Source organism: Haliotis cracherodii, unplaced genomic scaffold, assembly GCF_022045235.1.
Source record: "Haliotis cracherodii isolate W230 unplaced genomic scaffold, xgHalCrac1.p SCAF_4, whole genome shotgun sequence".
Classification (NCBI taxonomy): Eukaryota; Metazoa; Mollusca; class Gastropoda; order Lepetellida; family Haliotidae; genus Haliotis; species Haliotis cracherodii.
The window spans coordinates 24140078-24162350 of NW_027266297.1; the positions used below are offsets into that span (position 1 = coordinate 24140078).

At 41.0% G+C, this 22273-nt stretch overlaps 1 pseudogene; it reads right to left on the bottom strand.

Annotated features, from left to right (window-relative positions):
* Positions 1 to 18252, bottom strand: part of LOC139478711 (uncharacterized) — a 43199-nt pseudogene extending 24947 nt beyond the window's left edge.
* Positions 18253 to 22273: the final 4021 nt, after the last annotated feature.

Here is a 22273-nt window from a genome sequence, read left to right on the forward strand (position 1 = left end):
AGTATAAAGGTAAATCGGTAGCTGAAAGAAGCTGCCCCATTCATGAATACTTTGTTTTATCATCATCAGCAGCAGGAGCATCATCATCATCATCAGCAGCAGCATCGTCGTCGTCGTCGTCGTCTTCACAATGCACGAACAAAGTGTCTGTTATGTTAGTTATGACATACCCAAACATTTCATTGTATATAACATAACTGTATTCCTTGTTTGACCGCGTGTTTATTTATAAGCCTGAAAAAAACCCTGTTCATCATTAAAATCACATAGAAATGAATGTGCATGGATTTTTCAGAATCATGCATGATAGTCACATGTACACCTTCAAATTGCACGTGCATCCCGGTCGTTGCATGCATAAAATTCCATTCAATTGTAAGAAATTCCTTACACATTCACAGCATTCGTGGGACCGAGTCAATTCAAACACAGTAAATCCGTTGAAGTGTTTAACTGTAAGAAGCAACTTTCATATCGGCCAAACCTCGTAAATGTTGTTTGTTTGTTTGTTGTTTAACGCCGCACTCATCACTATTCCAGCTATATGACGGTGGTCTGAGTCTGGACCAGACAAACCAGTGTCTGACATCATGAGCAGCGATCAACGCAATTGGGATCGATGACATGCATGAACCGAGTCAGCGAGCCTGACCGCCCGATCCCGTTAGTCGCCTCTTACGAGAAGCATAGTCGTCTTTTATGGCAATCAAGGGTTGCTGAAGACCTTATCTACCCCGGATATTCGCGGGCCTCGTAAATGTGACAGGAGTAATCATACAATTGTCAGTTTGTTCGACAAAGTGGGTTTTAAGGATTTGAATCATACTTTTTTCGGACTGTCAGTTGGCCCGGGCCTATTGCCCCTTTAAGCAAGCTCGTTCGCAATAATATTATGTCGTTGTCTAACCTTCACTGGGACCCATTAAGTGCAAGCTCACACTTGTAAACAGGTGCATTGTGTTTACTTGAAATCGTGACTTTTGTCATGTGTGAATCCAAACATACCGCAATTGACTTACAACAAAGAGGATATCGGTAGAGGTATAGCGCCGTTTTATGGTGTTCGGTGTCAGTTTAACACAGTCTCGACATAAGTAGTCATAGCCCGTGTCAGCGTAAACACTACTGCAGTCACGTTTGTCTTGTTAGCCATATATAGGGAACACTCTTGTCAATATGCTGAAACTTTGGAACAAAATGTTCATGGAAATGTTTCAGATGATATTATTATTATTTTCTAGTCTTACGTGAATAAGAATGAAAGTTTACATTTCAGAGTTATTCAACAGTTGGAACAATGAAGGGTCTTGAGTAAGTGAGTATAAATATGTGAGCATTATTTTGACCGTATGGATGATAAAATCCGTTTTAGGTGTGAGTGAGTGAGTGAGTGAGTGAGTGAGTGAGTGAGTGAGTGAGTGAGTGAGTGTGTTGGGTTTTACACCTTTTGAATAACAATTTTGGCCGTCGCTGTCGCCATATCTTTACAATACATGATATCTGACGCTAAAAAGCCAAGGAGAATAATCAGGGTGAAGCTTGGAGTCGATCCCAGGATTAGTGGATCCTGACATGGCAAAGGGACACAAATATGCATATAAAATGGCCTTTAGATTATTGGGCAACCCGTGACTAATTACGTCTTATCAATTATGTAATATAAGTCAGCGCTAGATGCATGTTTCTTTGAACAGCTCGTTTATAGTTTTAATACTGCAGCAAGTCGATATATCATGTCCAGTTGATCGTTTATTAACGAGTATTTGCTTAAGATCTGAATGCTATCTGTTTTCGGTGAACAATGTGTTGTCTGCATATTCGTTTACTAACTGCTTTTTGGAGATCGACTGCTCAATCGACTGTGACCTCGTGGTTCGTACATACACATAATTACACTTGTTTGGCAGGTCGTTTGACGCCCCTACCACGAGCGTGACCTCATGGTTTGTACATACATATAATTACCCTAGTTTGACTGGCCGTTTGACGCCCCTACCACGAGCGTGACCTCATGGTTTGTACATACATATAATTACCCTAGTTTGACTGGCCGTTTGACGCCCCTACCACGAGCGTGACCTCATGGTTTGTACATACATATAATTACCCTAGTTTGACTGGCCGTTTGACGCCCCTACCATGAGCGTGACCTCATGGTTTGTACATACACATAATTACACTTCTTTGACAGGCCGTTTGACGCCCCCTACCACGAGTGCGACCTCATGGTTTGTACATACGCATAATCACCTTAGTTTAACAGGCCGTTTGGCGCACCCCACCACGAGCGTGACCTCATGGTTTGTACATACATATGATTACCCTAGTGTGAAAGGCCGTTTGGCGCACCCCACCACGAGCGTGACCTCATGGTTTGTACATACATATAATTACCCTAGTGTGACAGGCCGTTTGGCGCACCCCACCACGAGCGTGACCTCATGGTTTGTACACACGCATAATTACCTTAGTTTAACAGGCCGTTTGGCGCACCCCACCACGAGCGTGACCTCATGGTTTGTACATACACATAATTACCCTAGTGTGACAGGCCGTTTGACGCCCCTACCACGAGCGTGACCTCATGTTTTTTACATACATATACATGTAATTACCCTAGTTTGGCAGGTCGTTTGACGCCCCTATCACGAGCGTGACCTCATGGTTTGTACATACACATAATTACCCTTGTTTAACAGGCCGTTTGACGCCCCTACCACGAGCGTGACCTCATGGTTTGTACATACACATAATTACCCATCGTTTGACAGGCCGTTTGACGCCCCTATCACGAGCGTGACAAATCTATGAAATCTAAGATGATGAGAGGATAGATATGCTGCGCATTGTAAATCAAGTAAGATTGCAAACTTGCTAAGCAGCTGTTCACGTGCCAGTTGCATCAACATGACCATGCCATTAGAATCATCATTAAAACAAGTGTTATATTTACATGTTATATTATATGTCGTATCTATTGACGTGTCATTGTTAATGACTTAATCATAACGTGTCATATTCTATATGCCACATGTCATAACGCGTCAAATTGTATGTGTCATATGTGATAACTTGTCATACTTAATATGGCATATGTCATAACTTGTCATACTTTATATTGCATATATCATAACTTGTCATACATTATATGGCATATATCATAATTTGTCATACTTTATATGGCATATGTCATAACGTGTCATGTTTTATGCATAATATGTCATTAAGTATCATATTTCATATGCCATATGTCACAACGTGTCATAATGTATGCGTCATATGCCATAACGAATAATACTTTATATGGCATATGTAATTACGTGTAATATTTTATGTGTTATTTGTCATCACGTATTATATTTTATACATCACATGTCATTACGTGTAATATTTTATGTGTTATATGTCATCATATATCATATTTATACATCATATGTCATTACGTGTAATATTTTATGTGGTATATGTAATCAAGTATCATATTTTATAACGTGTTTGCCATCAGTTTGTTAGGCTAAGAAGGGAGCACAGAAAACATGGACTTTTAAATGCTTGGAGTTTGAGACCTAAAATAGAGCTAAAATTACCCGATTCTGAGGGATAGAGACACAATCCTGTCTCAGGCGCACATGAATAAACTTGGCTGATGTGGTTAATGTTCTTGTTAATGTAACAATTTATTGTTTGACACAGGCAATTTCTTTCTTTTTACAACAATATGTGGAATGAAGAATAATTATTTCTTTCAAACATTTCCTGGGACAATGAAATGTTTCATATATAACGTGGTATCTTTGACATTGATTCTCGGCTTCACTGCTTCATATAGGCGATACAGTTTGTCGTTGAAACACTCCACCACACAGGTATCAGATGCGCATTGATTACAACATTACAGACATTGCAGGCACCAACATCAAGGACATCCTTAGCTAGTCACGCAACGTCGTTCTGGTCCCTTGCCAAACGGGTAACTCGAGAGACACGCGACTATCCCGTCGATCGGTTCTTCACATGACAGGTATACTCAACTAAAGCAGTTGATATACTTGGCTGCTATAAAACGTCGTATGAAGAATACAAGCAGTTGCTGTCCATAAAAAGGTGTCATGTGTTCAGGTACACTCAACTAAAGTAGCGTATTCACTTGGCTTCTCTGAAACGTCGTATGAATAATAAAAGCAGTTTATTTACTTGGCTGCTATGGCTGTGTTGACGGGTTATGAAGACACTATTATCACTCTTCCAAGAACCCTCTTCTCGTTCTGGGAACACGTCAAATTGAACCGCAATAAAGGAGAGTTTGCTTCTCAACCCACAACAAGAACCTCTTGAAATGCCAATGTCGTATTGTGTAGTTCAAGTCATTCACAGCCAATGTAATGATTTAACCCCGCGATATAATGTACTTCCTGGTTCATAATGACCAATCAGGTTCTCTGAATTCGACGGTTGTATGTACCAGTATGTACAGAGATAGATACGCAGGGAACACAGAAAACATGACCTGTTAAATGCGAATGTTGGGCTTCAGACCGAGCCAAGTGGCCCTATGTGGACAACAGTAAGATCACTATAATATATGTATATTACGGGCAGTCATATTGCAAGGAACTTCCCGAAGCTTACACGTATAGTAACCACGTGTTCAAAACTCAGTGATGATGTTTATCGCTAGCACGATATTTCTGGAAAAGCGGACATTTTTTGTATTAATATGATGTTTTTTTTATATATCCCTTATCGGCGGAATGACTTATTTCACTTTAAAAGTATAAGAACACATGCAGCTATCTTCGTTAATTAATAATCGCGATATTTCGTGATTCTATTTCAAGTGGCACGCACTATAATGGTGGTTTTATAGTGTTAGCTGACTCAGATACCATGCCACAGTTTTACAGGGATACCCCACACAGTGTACTGACTCCGAGTAGACCAGTCCTTGTTTTATCCCCTAAATGCCGAGTTCCAGTCAAGGTAACAACAAGTACCATCTTTTAACGTCTTTTGGTATGACGCGGCCAGGGATCGAACCCCCTACCTTCCGCACTGTGGGCAGGCGCTCTATCCGCTACACTACGGAGGCTGTCGCGCCGGATAGTGAGTGAGTGAGTGAGTGAGTTGGGTATAACGCCGCTTTTAACATTATTCCAGTTTATTCTATATCACGGAGTGTCAGCTTAATGTGGGAGGAAAACCCGAAATGATGCAGGTCTCAAACGTTTACCACTTCGGTGAAACCCACGAACACGGGAAATGTGCTGATAAACCTAGAAACATAATCGGGGCGAACCGGGATTCGAACCCACAATCATCGGCTTCTGGCGTGCCCAAGGGACGCAACTCTGCACAGCGAATCGCGGCGCCTTAGACAATTAGGCCACCTGTGCCCCCCGTGCCGGACAGACTTATCACAGTGTAGCGAGGTGTCCAAGCAACACCAAAAAAAAGTGCCTGTTGAAAATATTTCTTATCGATGCAGAGGGTAAAGTAAATATTACATATTTCACAGATTGTCATGCATAACTCACACATGTATTATCAACAAAGTCTTCACCAGATACCACCGCCCCAAAGTATTGATCAAAAAGGCGGATGGGGGTCCATATTTTTTACCAGTCTACCAACACTGGATCACTGATAAACACAGCCCTGCGTCTTGAACAAATACATTTTTGCAAAGAGAGTGATTGTATTGTTGACAATAAGAAATTGCATTTGTGTAATCTGTTACTGATAAAAGAACATAACGGGCATTATTAAGAGCATCGTGAACACGCACACAGACGTATTAGGTCGCCTCCCAGGGTGTTTCTGTCGATACAAATCTGTGAAAACAATTTCCACAAATATTGCACTGCGGCACACTTATTTCAAGCGTTCTGCGCAGGATGGAGAGCTGTTTCACGACGGTTGGTGTTATCGGGTTGTTATTGTTATGATAAAGGGGAGATAAAAGGATATTTAGTTATAATTGAGTGAGTGAGTGGGGTTTTACGCCGCTTTTAGCAATATTCCAGCAATATCACATCAGCTTCACACATTGTACCCATGTCGGGAATCGAACCCGGGTCTTCGGCGTGACAAGCTAACGCTTTAACCACTAGGCTACCCGACCGCACCTATTTATTTAGATATAAATAACAAGACGAATACAAAGACTTAGTATATTATAACGTTTTCTAAATATATTTTGTATCGTCAATGTTAATTCTTCTCAGTAAGAATGACGTTCAGAAAAAAATCACGCAATAATGCTTTTCACCATTTGGAAACATCGTTTCGATCGTTTGTGTGTCAATCTATTGATATATACTACAGTAAATTACGTTTATAACGAACACGTTTATAACGAACTGACGGATATAACGAACTGTTTTTTTTGCCTGTTAATTTGCTGTGTATAGGCTGACCAGTGTATATATGCTTATAACAAACTACGGTTGAAACAAACTTAATTTAGTGGTCCATTTTAGTTCGTTATAGCCGTAGTTTACTGTAAAAAGAAACGAAGTTTAAGAACACCCGATTTTTTCATAAGACTATAGTTTATGTGTCATAGCCATGACTTTTGTCATGTGAAAAAATCAAGTGTTCTTTAACTTCTTTTGAGTAGCTTACATGTAAGAATAATGGTCAAGGAATACCTGATGTTGTGCAAGAAAACACTGAGAGCACAGGTATATAACATAGGTCACACACAATTCGCTATGTAAAAATCGACTTTATTTTATCAACACGTTATATAGGACACTACATACCCTTGACGTATTGCTCATGCTAACCTTTAAGCCCAAACAATTCATAGTAAGTCTTTTTTTCCGTTGTTATTGTCATTCCAGAACCACAACATCAACCATTATTCGTTTTTCTCAGTTAACACTGAACATAGAACCATGAACGAAATGTAACCCTCACTCATTTGAAACATTTGGAACCTCTTGGTTCAGAACGTTCTCACATTCGACAAACACTGTAAGGGTTCCAAATAGTCAGTACCTTTTCGTAAAAGGTGATCGGATTGCTCGTAGGCTAGCGTGTGGATGGTACTTTGGATTACAGTTATTAGGGAAGACACATTCCTATCTGCGACTGTATTGGTGTGTCATCGTATCCGGGCAGATACCAACCTCTGGTTTGTCTGAATTAAGGTTCATTTCATCACAGGGAATGGCAGATATAAGAGAGAATACTGTCTTCAGCGTAACTCGTGTCTTCCAAAAAATAACATGAATGAGCAACGTGCAAGCATGTTTTTATACTGAAAGTACAAGCGTTCCAAGGCATATATGTACGTAGGGATGCAGGTTAGGTACTAACTCCAGGATGGCCATATCATGGAAAAACTTCGAGAACAAAGGGAGATTTAAGAAAATCTGGAGTTCAAGGCCGAACTCTCGCAATAAAGTAAAAGCAACAAATACTTATGTTGTACCCGTCCTTTCGTATTCCAAAAGAGAAGAGGAACCTGTTGAATGTCTATCAGACTGAGTTAAGTCAGTGCGTGATGTTGTCATTGGTAGAATGCACAAACTGAAAAAGCTGAAACGGAATTGGACTAAGCCCATTCTGTCCCAGCCAGCTGTCATCCAAAGTCTGACCGCCCTACACGAAAGGTTTGTAGTTGTTCCCACTGAATGCCTCAAATAACATAACCATTGTATGTAAGCATCGCTTCATTAATTGTCAATTAATAATCAAAGAACTTGGATTTAATGACATATCAAGTAATGCCACAGATAAGACCAGTATATTATCTGAGTAAGAAATCTGCCATAAACCATAAATCAGTACTGTCAACTTTTAACCTGAGTCTAAACCCTGAAGATATGTCCAATTCTCTTTTGTACAAAGAGGGATATATTGCTGGGTCCAGCAAATGTACCACCAAATCCCTATCTCAGACTAACCATAATCCTTAATACAATCAAGGAAGGACTTTCGTTATATTCACAGAAAGTATTTGTGACAAGCGGAATTGATACCCTGTGGATTCTCAAAAACTCAAAGGATTTGCTTGACCTTTTTAAATCTCAGAAAAGAACCAAGATCTATTCTGTCAAAACATTTGATTTTTCAACTTTGACACCTCTATGCCACATGACAAATATAAGGGAAATCTTCATTCCTTGATCCATGGGTCTTTTGTTACAAAACGTGGTAAACACAGATACAGTTACGGATCGATATTCATAGGATTAGGATAATATTTTTTTTAAAATGAACGCAAATGCCACCTGAAGTCAACTGAGAAAACAATATATTTTGGGGGTAAGACATTTAGGCAATAGGTAGGCATCCCCAACTGTGCTCCCCTTTTGGTGGATCTGTTTCTTTATGCATATACATCGGCATTTCTGATTGAATTGGTAAAGTCAAAACAAGGTAATTTGGCCAAGAAGTTGAGAGCGCCTTATCTGTTTCATATTTAGATCTATGCACTCTCCACAAGACTGTATGAGAGAAGACTTCAAATTTCCAACAGTCAACCTTCCCTTCATGTAGGACAATATTCCAGCAACTCCCACGCGATTGTTCATGTTTACATGTATTTACATATACTGTGGCCCAGAAAGTTAATTCGGTATTCTACAGTATAGAAATGTAACCGATTTGCAAATATCTCATAAGGTCTCCCATGAATGGATTAAATATGAAATGAAAAGTCTTCGGTTTACTTTGTGTCATTTGTGTTGATTCCATTGAAATTCGAGTAGGTCGCCTGAAAACCCAATTCATCACTTACCGACTACCTCAATACCTAGTAGTTTGAAATTCATATCTGAAATGCAATTGAGGACCTTTGTCAATTTACCATCATTATCAATACACTCGAGATCTAGAGTCATTCCTCTGCGTAGAAATCACATTACCAAAATGACAGATCATGTGACAGGATTGTGATAGATCTTTTCCAATTCTCCATGGACGACATGTTTAATTGAATTCATTTCATTACATGTCTAGCAATATTCCAGCAGCTCCAGCCTTTGGTGTTTACATTTCACAACTTTTGTGATACAATCGAGCATGCTCCTTTTAAGATTTTAAAGAGAGTCATATGACTGCTCAGAAGTTGTTTGATCAAGGTTACAACATTCCAGGCCTCAGAAAAGCTTTCAAAAGGTTTTATGGGAGACATGTGGTGGACATTTCCAAATTTGCGCATCAGTGACAAAAATGATGTCCGATGCAATTCCCTATTTTGACTGTACCATATGTTCCCGTGTTTTTTTCAGGTGAACAATTGACTTGCATTTGCATGTGTTTGTGTCGGGTGCCACCGGTGGGGCAGGACACGCTCACCTTTTCGCGAACACCTGGTAACATTACTATTTGCTAGTGATTTATAAACACACACTCATTATATAGTCGGAATCGTACAATCTATTAGATATGGAAAGGGTTTTGTCGCTATGTTGTAAGGTGAGAGGTTTACAGCCGCACTGCCATCTCATCCTAGCGGGTACCTAGTCACCTCCTGGATGAACAGGGACGCATTTTCGCACATTAGGCACATGCCTAAGGAGACACATCAGGCAACGTGTTTCATTGTTGGACAGGACCCACGCGCGATTGTTCATGTTTACATGTATTTACATATACTGTGGCCCAGAAAGTTAATTCAGTATTCTCTAGCATAGAAATGTTACAGATTTGCAAATATTTCATAAGGTCTCCAATGAATGCATTAAATATGAAATGAAAAGTCTTCGGTTTACTTTGTGTCCATTGAGTTTCCATTGAAACTCGAGTAGGTCGCCTGAAAATCCAATTCATATCTTGCCGACTACCTCAATACCTAGTATCCCATTACATTTCGAAATCCATATCTGGATTACAAATGAGGAACTTTGTCAATTTACGATCATTATGAATACCCACGAGGTCTAAAGTCATTCACCTGCGTTTCCCCAGATGGGGAAATACCTGAAGCCCATTTTTAGTGTCAAGTGGTCGTATTGCTGAGAGGAGGATGCAGCCCGAATCACATACTCATAAATTATCGAAGTGACAAAAAGTAACATCTTGCTAAATGTATCGTCGGGTCAAAGGTTTTCGGGCATCATGTGTTTTCGGCCGGCCATGTTTTTCGCGATTAATCGCGCTGTAACGGGGGTGTAGCATCACACAACATTGTACATCATCAGATTATGGCTTTTCAAGAGGTGTTGTCTTTTATAACTAAATAATACGCAATCACCCAAGTCAGCGCGTCTGATCACCTGTAGGATTTAGTTGCCTCTTTGCTTGACATGATTTAAAGCTGGGTCAACAATAAAGTATCTATATGACGCCGGTCTGTCATAATCGAGAGATTGATATTATGAGCAACGTCTAACGCCGTCGGGGCACGATGACATGCAGTTAACCAAGTCATCCAGCCTGTCCACCCGATCCGTGCCTCATACAAGTATAGGTTACTATAGACAATTCTAACCCGAACTCCCCACGGGGCCAGTCGTACATTCAGTCATCGTATAACTGACTCCTTGAACTTGACTACATTGGAGATATAAATACTCGTATATCTCATACATGTAAAATGTCCCGACAAATTGGAACCGACAAATTGGAACCGACAAATAGGAACCGACAAATTGGAACCGACAAATAGGAACCGACAAATTGGAACCGTCAAATCCCTGTCACTTTTACAGATAACACAGGTGTGTTCGCAAAACGACCGAGCCTGCCCTACCGATCGTTTCCTTCCCAAGGTAAAGCCAGGATAACCATTCAATTAACCCTTAAACACATATAGGACATTGTATGTTGCACCCTTGTGGTTTAAATGGGCAGATGAATAGAAAACAATTGTACAGCAATATAATAAGTAGGTTCTAAAATATCTCGTGTTGAAGCTGTTGTTGCATGTGTATTTGAGTGAGTATGGTTTCACGCCGCTTTTTAACAATATTCCAGCAATATCACGACGGGGGACACCAAAAATGGGCTTCACACATTGTACCCGTGTCGGGAATCGAACCCGGGTCCTCGGCGTGACGAGCGAACGCTTTAACCACTAGGCTACCCGACCGACCGCATGTTTATTTGAACCTCTGCATTCAACATTAATGTAACTGGAGATGGTATGAACTGTGCGCATATATATTCCCTTAACATAATGTCCCTTGTTGAATTGACACACGCACTGTCTAATCCGATGCATGTCACACCAAAAATAAGATCACTTCATGCACTTTAGAATATTCAACGCGCTATCTAAACTCGATGTACGTCTCACCCCTTCATTTCCGTTGAAGATAACCTTTGACCTGACATGAGTAGCTTGGTGAACAACAAATCAATGAACAAAATGACATTTTAATGTTTTTTGGATAGTGTTCTGTGTACCCGCTTATTGATAGCCGTATCACTACACACTATTTACTGGGATATAGACGTTACGCACATTTTACTGACAAATACCATGGTTGTCGTATTGAGTGAAATAGAATAATACCCATTTTAAGAGTGGTGCAGATCACCTCACAATAAGTGATAAACATGTCACTCTGCTTGAAGGTATTGATACTCCCTTTATTGAAAGGCTGTCAGCTGAAACATAATGTATTGATACCAGGGGTGTTTGCAGCTCGCCCAATTCAAAATAAGACGCTGACGGCTATGCCGGCTCTTTCTGTATTTGTAGCTATTGAAAACTGTTCAAAATGCGAATAGTTTGATTTGTTCATGTATGTGCAATGTATACAGGGAAATTGTATTTAGGAAAATATTTTGAACTAATGCCCTAGTTTGATTCGAGAGTTACAGAGTTTAAAGGAAACTGGCCCCAGTAGCCCTTGTTTGATTCGAGTGTTACGGGGTCTAAAGGAAACTGCCCCCATTGGCCCTTGTTTGATTCGAGTGTTGCGGGGTCTAAAGACGACTGTCTTGAACTATTATCTAACCTTGTTTGATTCGAGTTACAGGGTCTAAAGACGACTGTCGTGAACCCTTATCTAACCTTGTTTGATTCGAGTTACAGGGTCTAAAGACGACAGTCGTGAACTATTATCTAACCTTGTTTGATTCGAGTTACAGGGTCTAAAGACGACTGTCGTGAACCCTTATCTAACCTTGTTTGATTCGAGTTACAGGGTCTAAAGGACACTGTCATGTGCTAGTAAGCATACGCTTGTTTGATTCGAGTTACATGGACTAAAGAAGACTGTCGTGAACTATTAATTAACCTTGTTTGATTCGAGTTACATGGTCTAAAAAAGACTGTCGTGAACTATTAATTAACCTTGTTTGATTCGAGTTACATGGACTAAAGAGGACTGTCGTGAACTATTAATCAACATTGTTTGATTCGAATTACATGGACTAAAAGACACTGTTATGTGCTACTAAACCTAAACTTGTTTGATTCGAGTTACATTGACGAAAGAAGACTGTCGTGAACTATTAATTAACATTGTTTGATTCGAGTTACATGGTCTAAAGAGAATGTCGTGAACTATTAATTAAACTTGTTTAATTCGAGTTACATGGACTAAAGAAGACTGTCGTGAACTATTAATTTACATTGTTTGATTCGAGTTACATGGAGTAAAGGAGACTGTCATGTGCTAGTGAGCCTAAGCTTGTTTGATTCGAGTTACATGGACTAAAGGGGACTGGCTTGTGCTAGTAACCTAAGCTTGAATTACACGGACTACAGGATACAGTCGTGTACAAGTAGCATTGTTTTATTCGAAGTACAGGGGATAATACGACAGATATACAATGTGGTGATCGAAGGAACTGTATTCCGAGATAACATGGCCCCAGTCAAATGGAGGGATATACTCTAAAAAACACCAAGGTGTCATGTCAGTGGCGTGGCAAATGGCTTCGAAATATCACATTCCACGACAATGAGAATACTGTGACATTTTATTGAACGAGTTTAAATGACACTAACATTATCTAGATGTTGTACAGAACGTCACGAGGCTTGGTGATTTGTGTAAACACGTATTCATACAGCGGGTTTCGTACCAATGTAGGGCACAAATCAGCAGTACTTAGTGTAGGTCATAACCTCGATATCAATCAAAGTACCCGTAAAAATCCGGGTTAGAATAGGTCTTCAGCAACCCATGTTTTTTGTAATAAGACAAGTATGCTTGTCGAAAGAGGCAACTAACGGGATCGCGTGGTCAGGCTCGCTGACTTGGTTGATGCATGTCATCCTATCCAATATGTGTTGATCGATGCTCATGATGTCAATCACTCGATTATTTACAGACCACCCTCATAAAGCTGGAATGTTGCTGAATGCGGCATTGTAAAACAGACAAACAAACAATTAAAAAATCTGAATCAATCGACGGCAAAACAACCCACGCAGCATTAAGGTGTATTATTGATATGATCATGAGATATTCTGAGTCGAACGCCATATAGAAGCAATAAATAAACGCAAGGAACATAAGTTGGCTTTAAGTTGAGTTTTTTTCATATTTTTTTTCATAAATAACTGATCTGAATGTCCCGCGTGTGACGATTTTGTAACTCACACAATGAACATATATGTAGGTTGTTTTGACATGTAAATATATTCCAACTCACTCACTCACTCACTCACTCACTCACCCACCCACCCACCCCTCGCTCGCTCACTCCCTCATTCGCTCACTCACTCGCTCACTCACTCACTCACTCACTCACTCACTCACTCACCCAACCCACCCACATACCCACTCACTCACTCATCCACCCACCCACCCCTTGCTCGCTCACTCGCTCACTCACTCGCTCACTCACTCACTCACCCAACCCACCCACCCACATACCCACTCACTCACTCACTCACCCACTCACTCACTCACTCACTCACTCACTCACTCACTCACTCATAAAACCTGTCGTGGAAACATATTGTTAGCACAAACACAGAAGGTCAAGGTCGAGTGGAGACAGCACATGTGTCATGGCTACTTACAAAGAAGAAGTGCACACATATCTAACGTGTTTGAGCATTGTAAAGCTACTTGTTTGACAAGAAGATCAGGTTTAATACATTCATGCATACAGTGTTGTGTTCATGTTGATTCGTTGTCTTGGAGACGAATGGCTATGAGTAGCACTGGGGATTACCTACATGACAAGCCTGGTAAATACATAACTTAAGGTGTAGTCGTATCACGGGCACAATCAGACATGTTGAAACTGAATAAAATCGACGCATTAAAAAAAACTATTTTCACGAATACTTAAAGGTATATTACTGTGAGATGCTGTTTTAAAAGGAAGGCCGAGATCACGACACCATTGGCGGTGGAACAGGCCAGGTACAGGTTTGCGGATGGTCCAAAGTGTGGACATCTTCAGAGAAGGCAATTGTGTCAGTGTGCCATCCTTCCTAAGACAAAATACATGAGATACAAGCCATTATTCAATGGCTTGTGGACCGCCTCCGTGGTCTTGTGGATAGAACGTCTGCCCAGAGAGCCGAAGCACAGGGCTTCGATCGTTGGCCGCGTCAACCAAAAGACGTTAAATGGAGGCTCTCTGTGTTAAATAGCGCCATGTCATCTCGGTGGGGTAGCGCATTAATCTTGAACGCGACGTTGAACCCCATTCCATCTCACCCAAAGTATAGCTGGTACATATACTTCCACACGTCAGTTTATGTTTCTTATATAACCCCAGTCATGCCAATGTTACCTTCAACAGGTTGTCAATGTAAAGCTTAGTGGTAGTGCGTGGAACGATTTCAGTCCCCACTTTGAAATTCATTATTAAATCATTATTTCACAACGTTAATTGAACGTTATCTTCGATAATGAGTTAGATGAGTAACTATTGTACATGACTTCATACATGTTATAATATTTGTATAGTTTCATGTTTTATTATTTAAAAAAGTAATACGAGTACTACAGCACACACATATTATCTCTCTCTCTCTCTCTCTCTCTCTCTCTCTCTCTCTCTCCACACTCCTAGTCCCTCTTTCCACTCTCTCTCCCTCCCTCTCTCCCTTTCACTCTCCCTCTCTCTCTCAACCCTCCTAGTCCCTCTTCTCCTCTCTCTCCCTCCCTCTCTCCCTTTCACTCTCCCTCTCTCTCTCAACCCTCCTACTCCCTCTTCTCCTCTCTCTCCCTCCCTCTCTCCCTTTCACTCTCCCTCTCTCTCTCAACCCTCCTACTCCCTCTTCTCCTTTCTCTCCCTCCCTCTCTCCCTTTCACTCTCCCTCTCTCTCTCAACCCTCCTACTCCCTCTTCTCCTTTCTCTCCCTCCCTCTCTCCCTTTCACTCTCCCTCTCTCTCTCAACCCTCCTACTCCCTCTTCTCCTCTCTCTCCCTCCCTCTCTCCCTTTCACTCTCCCTCTCTCTCTCAACCCTCCTACTCCCTCTTCTCCTTTCTCTCCCTCCCTCTCTCTCTCAACCCTCCTAGTCCCTCTTCTCCTCTCTCTCCCTCCCTCTCTCCCTTTCACTCTCCCTCTCTCTCTCAACCTCCTACTCCCTCTTCTCCTTTCTCTCCCTCCCTCTCTCCCTTTCACTCTCCCTCTCTCTCTCAACCCTCCTACTCCCTCTTCTCCTTTCTCTCCCTCCCTCTCTCCCTTTCACTCTCCCTCTCTCTCTCAACCCTCCTAGTCCCTCTTTCCCCTCTCTCTCCCTCCCTCTCTCCCTTTCACTCTCCCTCTCTCTCTCAACCCTCCTACTCCCTCTTCTCCTTTCTCTCCCTCCCTCTCTCCCTTTCTCTCTCAACCCTCCTACTCCCTCTTCTCCTCTCTCTCCCTCCCTCTCTCCCTTTCACTCTCCCTCTCTCTCTCAACCCTCCTAGTCCCTCTTCTCCTCTCTCTCCCTCCCTCTCTCCCTTTCACTCTCCCTCTCTCTCTCAACCCTCCTAGTCCCTCTTCCCCTCCCTCTCTCCCTTTCACTCTCCCTCTCTCTCTCAACCCTCCTAGTCCCTCCTCCCCTCTCTCTCTCCCTTTCACTCTCCCTCTCTCTCTCAACCCTCCTAGTCACTCTTCCCCTCTCTCTCCCTCCCTCTCTCCCTTTCACTCTCCCTCTCTCTCTCTCTCAACCCTCCTAGTCCCTCCTCCCCTCTCCCTCCCTCCCTCTCTCCTTTTCACTCTCCCTCTCCCTCGCTATCTCTCTCTCCCTCCCTCCCTCTCTCCTTTTCACTCTCCCTCTCCCTCGCTATCTCTCTCTCCCTCCCTCCCTCTCTCCTTTTCACTCTCCCTCTCACTCGCTATCTCTCTCCCTCCCTCTCTCCCTTTTAATTCTCTCTCTCACACACACGCAAGCACGCACGCACGCACACACACGCCACTGTCTCTGTCAGAGTGGAATTTCTGTGAGGGTCAATGGGCCAAGGTGAATATTTGAAGGAGAAATTAGTTCCCTCGAAGTTCTATTTCCGGGTATATTCGGGTCGTTGTTGTTTTGGTACTGTGACATTAATCTCATCAGGCAATCTGTTACAGTGACATATATTCAATCAACATTAAGTAGGTATTTAATACACATTTCCGTAAAAGATTATGTTAAAGTACGTTCTATTAATAATATGACATAAATGACAGATAATCAATATATATCAAGTTACATATTTACTGAAACTGTAGTTTCGATAAATAATGTGACATAAGTCTAATCACTATTAATCAAGTAGTCATATAAATTTCGTAACATATCTGGTTTCGACGACTGTTCTCTGAATAATGTGATGTAACTATAAACCGCCAACGCCAGAGAATAATCCATTTCGATTATCCGACGAAACAGACAAAATAGCTGTTAAAAGTACATGAATGGATCACCGTAAAAAGGTAATTATAAAAAATATAATTATAACGAATCTGTATATCACTTTATTGTGGTAAAAAAAACACCTTTGGTTTGTTTCTATGACTGATAATTCGTCTGGTAACACTAAATGTAAAATGTCAATGCAATCAACATCAATCAGATAATTACAACATTTCGGTAAATATTCCAACACCAACACCAAGTGTCAGATGTACGGAAGCGTAGTAGGGCCACGGTGAATTTATGTTGTTGTAAAAGTATCTCCTACGTAGGACTTACTATGACCTACGTAGGAAGTCCTACGTAGGAGATAGTAAGTCCTACGTAGGAGATAATAAGTCCTACGTAGGAGATGATAAGTCCTACGTAGGAGATAGTGATTCTAGGCCATACTAAGTCCTACTTAAGAGATAGTAAGTCCTACGTGGGAGATAGTAAGTCCTACGTGGGAGATAATAAGTCCTACGTCGGAGATAGTAAGTCCTACGTAGGAGATAGTAAGTCCTACGTCGGAGATACTAAGTCCTACGTAGAAGATACTAAGTCCTACGTAGGAGATACTTAGACAAAAAAAGATTCACCGTGGCCCTACTACTCTTCCGTACAAATGTATATTTAACGGAATGTTATTGACTGAATATATAAATATTGTTTGACGACAGCAATATTTCAGTCACACTATGGCAACCCATGATGTTTGCCTTACGAAGCAATGCATGAATTGATATAATGATTTTTCAATAAATTGTTCATGACAAATTGCAAAAAAAGAAATATGCCTTATGTTTTACAGTCGTCTAAGACGCCGCAATTCGCTGTGTCTCTTGGGCACGCCAGAAACCTATGATTGTGGGTTCGAATCCCGGTTCGCCCCGATTATGTTTCTAGGTTTGTCAACACCATACCCGTTCTCGTGGGTTTCACCGAAGTGGTAAATGTCTGAGACCTGCATCACTTCGGGCTTTCCTCCTACATTAAGCTGACACAGCGCGATATAACTGGAATATTTTTAAAAGCGGCGTTAAACACAACTCACTCACTCACTCTTACGAAAATGCATTGTATAATCCGTTGCAGCAAATGTTGTAATCTAGACTTTGAAAACGCATCATGTTAAATTAATGTTTCTTTTCAACTGACATAAATATAATTTCAGATGCGAATTTAATTGTCCTGTCCTGTCACTGTGACCGGTACAATACGCGACTCGGCCAATACATGCATGTGTGTGTATGACAGATTACAAACGCTGTAAATAGGGTATAGATCAACCATATAAGTAAACTGTACCTACCTCAAAATGCCTTGTTTAAACGTGGAATGACACCGTCTCCGTCCTTCTACAACACATGCACTCCCCGATATTTACAATATTACCCACACCAGACCAGTCTATGCGGTATTGAACTATTTAAGTTCAAGTGTTACTAGTCAGTTGCGATAGACGTTTTGCTCCGCGGGAAACCATTCAGATGGGACCGTTGATAACATACGGGCAATGTGGCGTCAGCTTGTTTACTGTCAGTGATTACGCCGGGTGCGAGAGCGACCAGCCAGTCTACCCCGGGTGCTCGGTCAGGACTGACTGTACCGAAGAAGACTAACAAACTGTGGGTTATATAGACATTTGTTTTTGCAATGGTGCTGATGGACGGGTAGTCAGTAATGGGGTGAGTTTTAGAGTTTTTTTCATCTATATAATCATTGTTAGATCTGATCATCAGCTATTTTCTTATGCACACGTATATATTTTTGTGTGGATTTATGTTTTGGAATGTTTGGGGTTTAAGAAAAAAACAGTTCCTACTTTTGGATGATGTGTCCATAATTATGTTTTTATATAGAATCACACCTATGACAGAGACCCGTGAAGATCCGGGTAAGAATTGGTCTTCAGTAATCCACGCTTGTAGCAAGAGGCGATTAATGGGATCGGGTGGTAAGACTCGCTGACTTGGTTTATGAATGTAATCGTATCCCAATTGCGCCGATTGATGCTCAATCACTGGATCGTCTGGCCCAGACTCGATTACTTACAGACCGCTGTCATATAGCTCAAACATTGCTGAGTGCGGCGTTAAACAACAAACAAAATATCTATGACAGAGACCATACATCGAGACGACATACTGGAATATGGTGCTGCGGTGTTTCACATTGGCAGTTGTTATGAGACACCCTATGTACAGACACTTTTATTGGGCTGTTGATAGTGTCACCTGGGTACGTCACGTGTGTTTCGACTGCTTGATAAACGTTCCCAACAACCTACTGTCCCTCTTCCAAAATGTTAATCGGGACAAAATATCGACCCATGTTATCAGGTAAATGGAGTGAGTGCATGATGTTTTCCGCCGTAGTCATCTACTCTATGCGTATTGTAAGGGGTGTAAAGTAACGAGACTGGATCAAAGTACAGTAAACTACGGTTATAACGAACTCAAAGGGACCACTAATTTTAGTTCGTTATAACCGTAGTTCGTTATAAGCATATATACAGCATAACTAGAGCAAATTTTAGGGACAAAAAAGTGAGTTCGTTATATCCGACAGTTCGTTATAAGCGCGTTCGTTATAACCGTAGTTTACTGTTTTAAAGGCGAGGCATGTTAAGTACCCTTCTGGGCTGACTAAACCTAACACATTTCATAATTTTGAAAACTTTAGCTATCGTTATGAAATGGAAGTGTTCAAATTACTGCCTCCTAGCATTGAACGCTTTAACAACAACACGGCAGAATGCTAACATGTGTGAAAAGGGCCGATATTCAAGCATGTGTCGAATGGCTGTACTCACTGCAAGTAGCCCCTCCACAAAATCACCCCTCACCCCTAAGACAGAACGGTTGGGTCAGAGATACACCTTATATAAGCAGCGCCAAAAACAAGGCGCTTCATAATACAAATTTCGGAACAAAGAAATATATTCACAACATTTAAACATCTTTCCTTGGGAAAGTCTGTTAAACATTTCTGACAGATACAAAAAAACCTCAAATATATCCTTTTTAGCTGATAAATCATTACTATTCAGAGACGTAAGGAGACTGTTGGGAAGCCCTTCCTAAACAAACTAACAAAATAAAGCCGAAAATGACAATACCTGATAGAATTTACTTTGCATCTCGGTAAATTCTTTTAAGAAACAGAATAAATATAATATCTTGTCGTCTATTTTTTTGTTACTTAACGTCTTACTGAGCGTTATTCCAAATATGTGACGGTGGTATATAACTAATGGAGCCTAGACCTGACTATTCAGTGATTGACATCATGAGCATCGATCACGCAATTGGGATACGATGACATGCATCAACCAAGTCAGCGAGCCTGAAAACCGGATCTTCATGTGTCTCGTCAAATGTCAGCATATCCCAATAGTTGAAAAGAACGATGTAGGGTTTTTCTTGGCTCATTTGCTAGAATGAAGGCTTTAAATGAGAAATAGGAACCACTTGAAACAGAAATCCAAATGCCATAAATGACCCGGTGTCTACCCCTAATGAGTGAGTGAATGAGTGAGTGAGTGAATGAAAATGGAGTACGGATAAAAAGCTGACAAATCAAGTATCATTAACGGAGCTAATGATAATGTGGGATTCGAACCCGTCATCCACTTCAGGGACGCAACTCCACACACCCTGGGCACCCATGCCCCCTGATTAAAAGAAAAGAAACCTTGAACCTTCAGATAAATTATTTTACAACTATGCGGTTCAATTGTAGTTGGATATAAGTGTTACACTTTACATTTCGTTCGTTCGTTCCTTAATTATACATACGCTGTACTTAAGAAATAAACGACGAGTGGGAGTTGTTTATCGTATAATAAAACACTGCAGGGAGAATAAACCAATAGGGGTTTATTTTCCCTGCAGTGTTTTATCTTACGATAAACAACGACCGCTAATCGTTTTAATCGTATTTGAGATATAAAAATTACATACATCCTATTTAATGATGTTAGTAAAAAGTATACGCTTTTAAAATATTTACCCGTATTTAAGTAATGATGACTCCCTGAATGGAATCCGGCCTCTGCGATGTCGGACAAGGCCAATTTACGAACATACTCTCACAATTTTCACGTCGATTACCTGTTCCTTTTCGACCGCCTCCGTGGTCTAGTGGTAGAGCGTCCGCCCGAAGAGCGGAAAGTCCGGGGTCCGATCCCCGGCCGCGTCATACCAAAAGACGTTAAAAGATGGTACCCCTTGTTACCCTGTCTGGCGCTCGGCTCGGCTCGGAGTCAGTATATGTGTCTAAGTGGGGTATTCATGTTAAAATGCGGCATGGTATCTCAGTGGGCTAGAACTATAAATCGGCATCAGTCCGGACTAGTACAAGCAGCCACACAAACACACACACGTACATGCACGTCGCTATATAAGTGCAATAATCTTGGACGCGACGTTAAACCCCATTCCACCACCACCTGTTCCTTTTCTCCCAATACCGATTGTCATATCTCTGGTACTTTTGTGTACGATCGTTCGGCCATTGCGTTCATCTGCACTGTCCTGCTACATCTATTTGGAACAACTCACAAGACACTTCCCTCTCAAAATTAACGTCATCCAATTTACGACGTCATCTAGTTGCGACCGCAAGTTCGAATCTCTAGAAATGACGCCGTGATAGAACAATGTTTTATCGTAAAATAAACCACGTTTCGTTCTTCATTGTTCTTTGCGTTTTATCGCGTAGCTATCTTGTATAAGTAGATAAATAGGACTGTTACTGACACCTTTCCCATTTAACTCACTAACAAAATAGTATCTGTTCCGAAGAAAATGTTAAAGTGTATTGTTCATAAATATACACGTAGACAGTTTCTTTCGTTCCAGCCGATAGTTTCCCGCATTTAGTTTTCTTCAACATTTAATTGTAATCTTGCTGCACCACCGGTGGTAGACTGGTTAACATATTACCTATGAAACACAACACTTTCCATATCGAAATTTGAAAATATATTTGACTGCTTAACATTTGAAAATATGTATTATAAATAAAACCGTATAGTATAAATCACACAATACAAATTATGAGTGAGTGAGTTTGATTTAAAGCCGCTTTTAGCAATATTCCAGCAACATCACGGCGGGGAACACCAGACATGGGCTTCACACATTGTACCCATGTCGGGAATCGAACCCGGGTCTTCGGCGTGACGAGCGAACGCTTTAACCACTGGGCTACCCGACCGCCCCTACAAACAATGAGTCATATATGATATAGTGCTTTGAATAAGTAAAACAATTGTGTTTACACATACATCTATGTAAAGTATGATTACAACATTCTAACAAGAGAAGACCCTGGGGGGCAGTAATACACACAAAGATATACCAGTACATTGTATTCCAACCATGGGGCGTTGCGTGATTGTATTCGTTGTCATTGTAGGTTCAGTGAGTAAATATCAAAAGTCGTGTTTGTTGGGGGTACAGTTAATGTACATTGAAATTGAATTTGACACTGTGCTTGCCAAGAATAGTAGTGTATGAGTCATATCA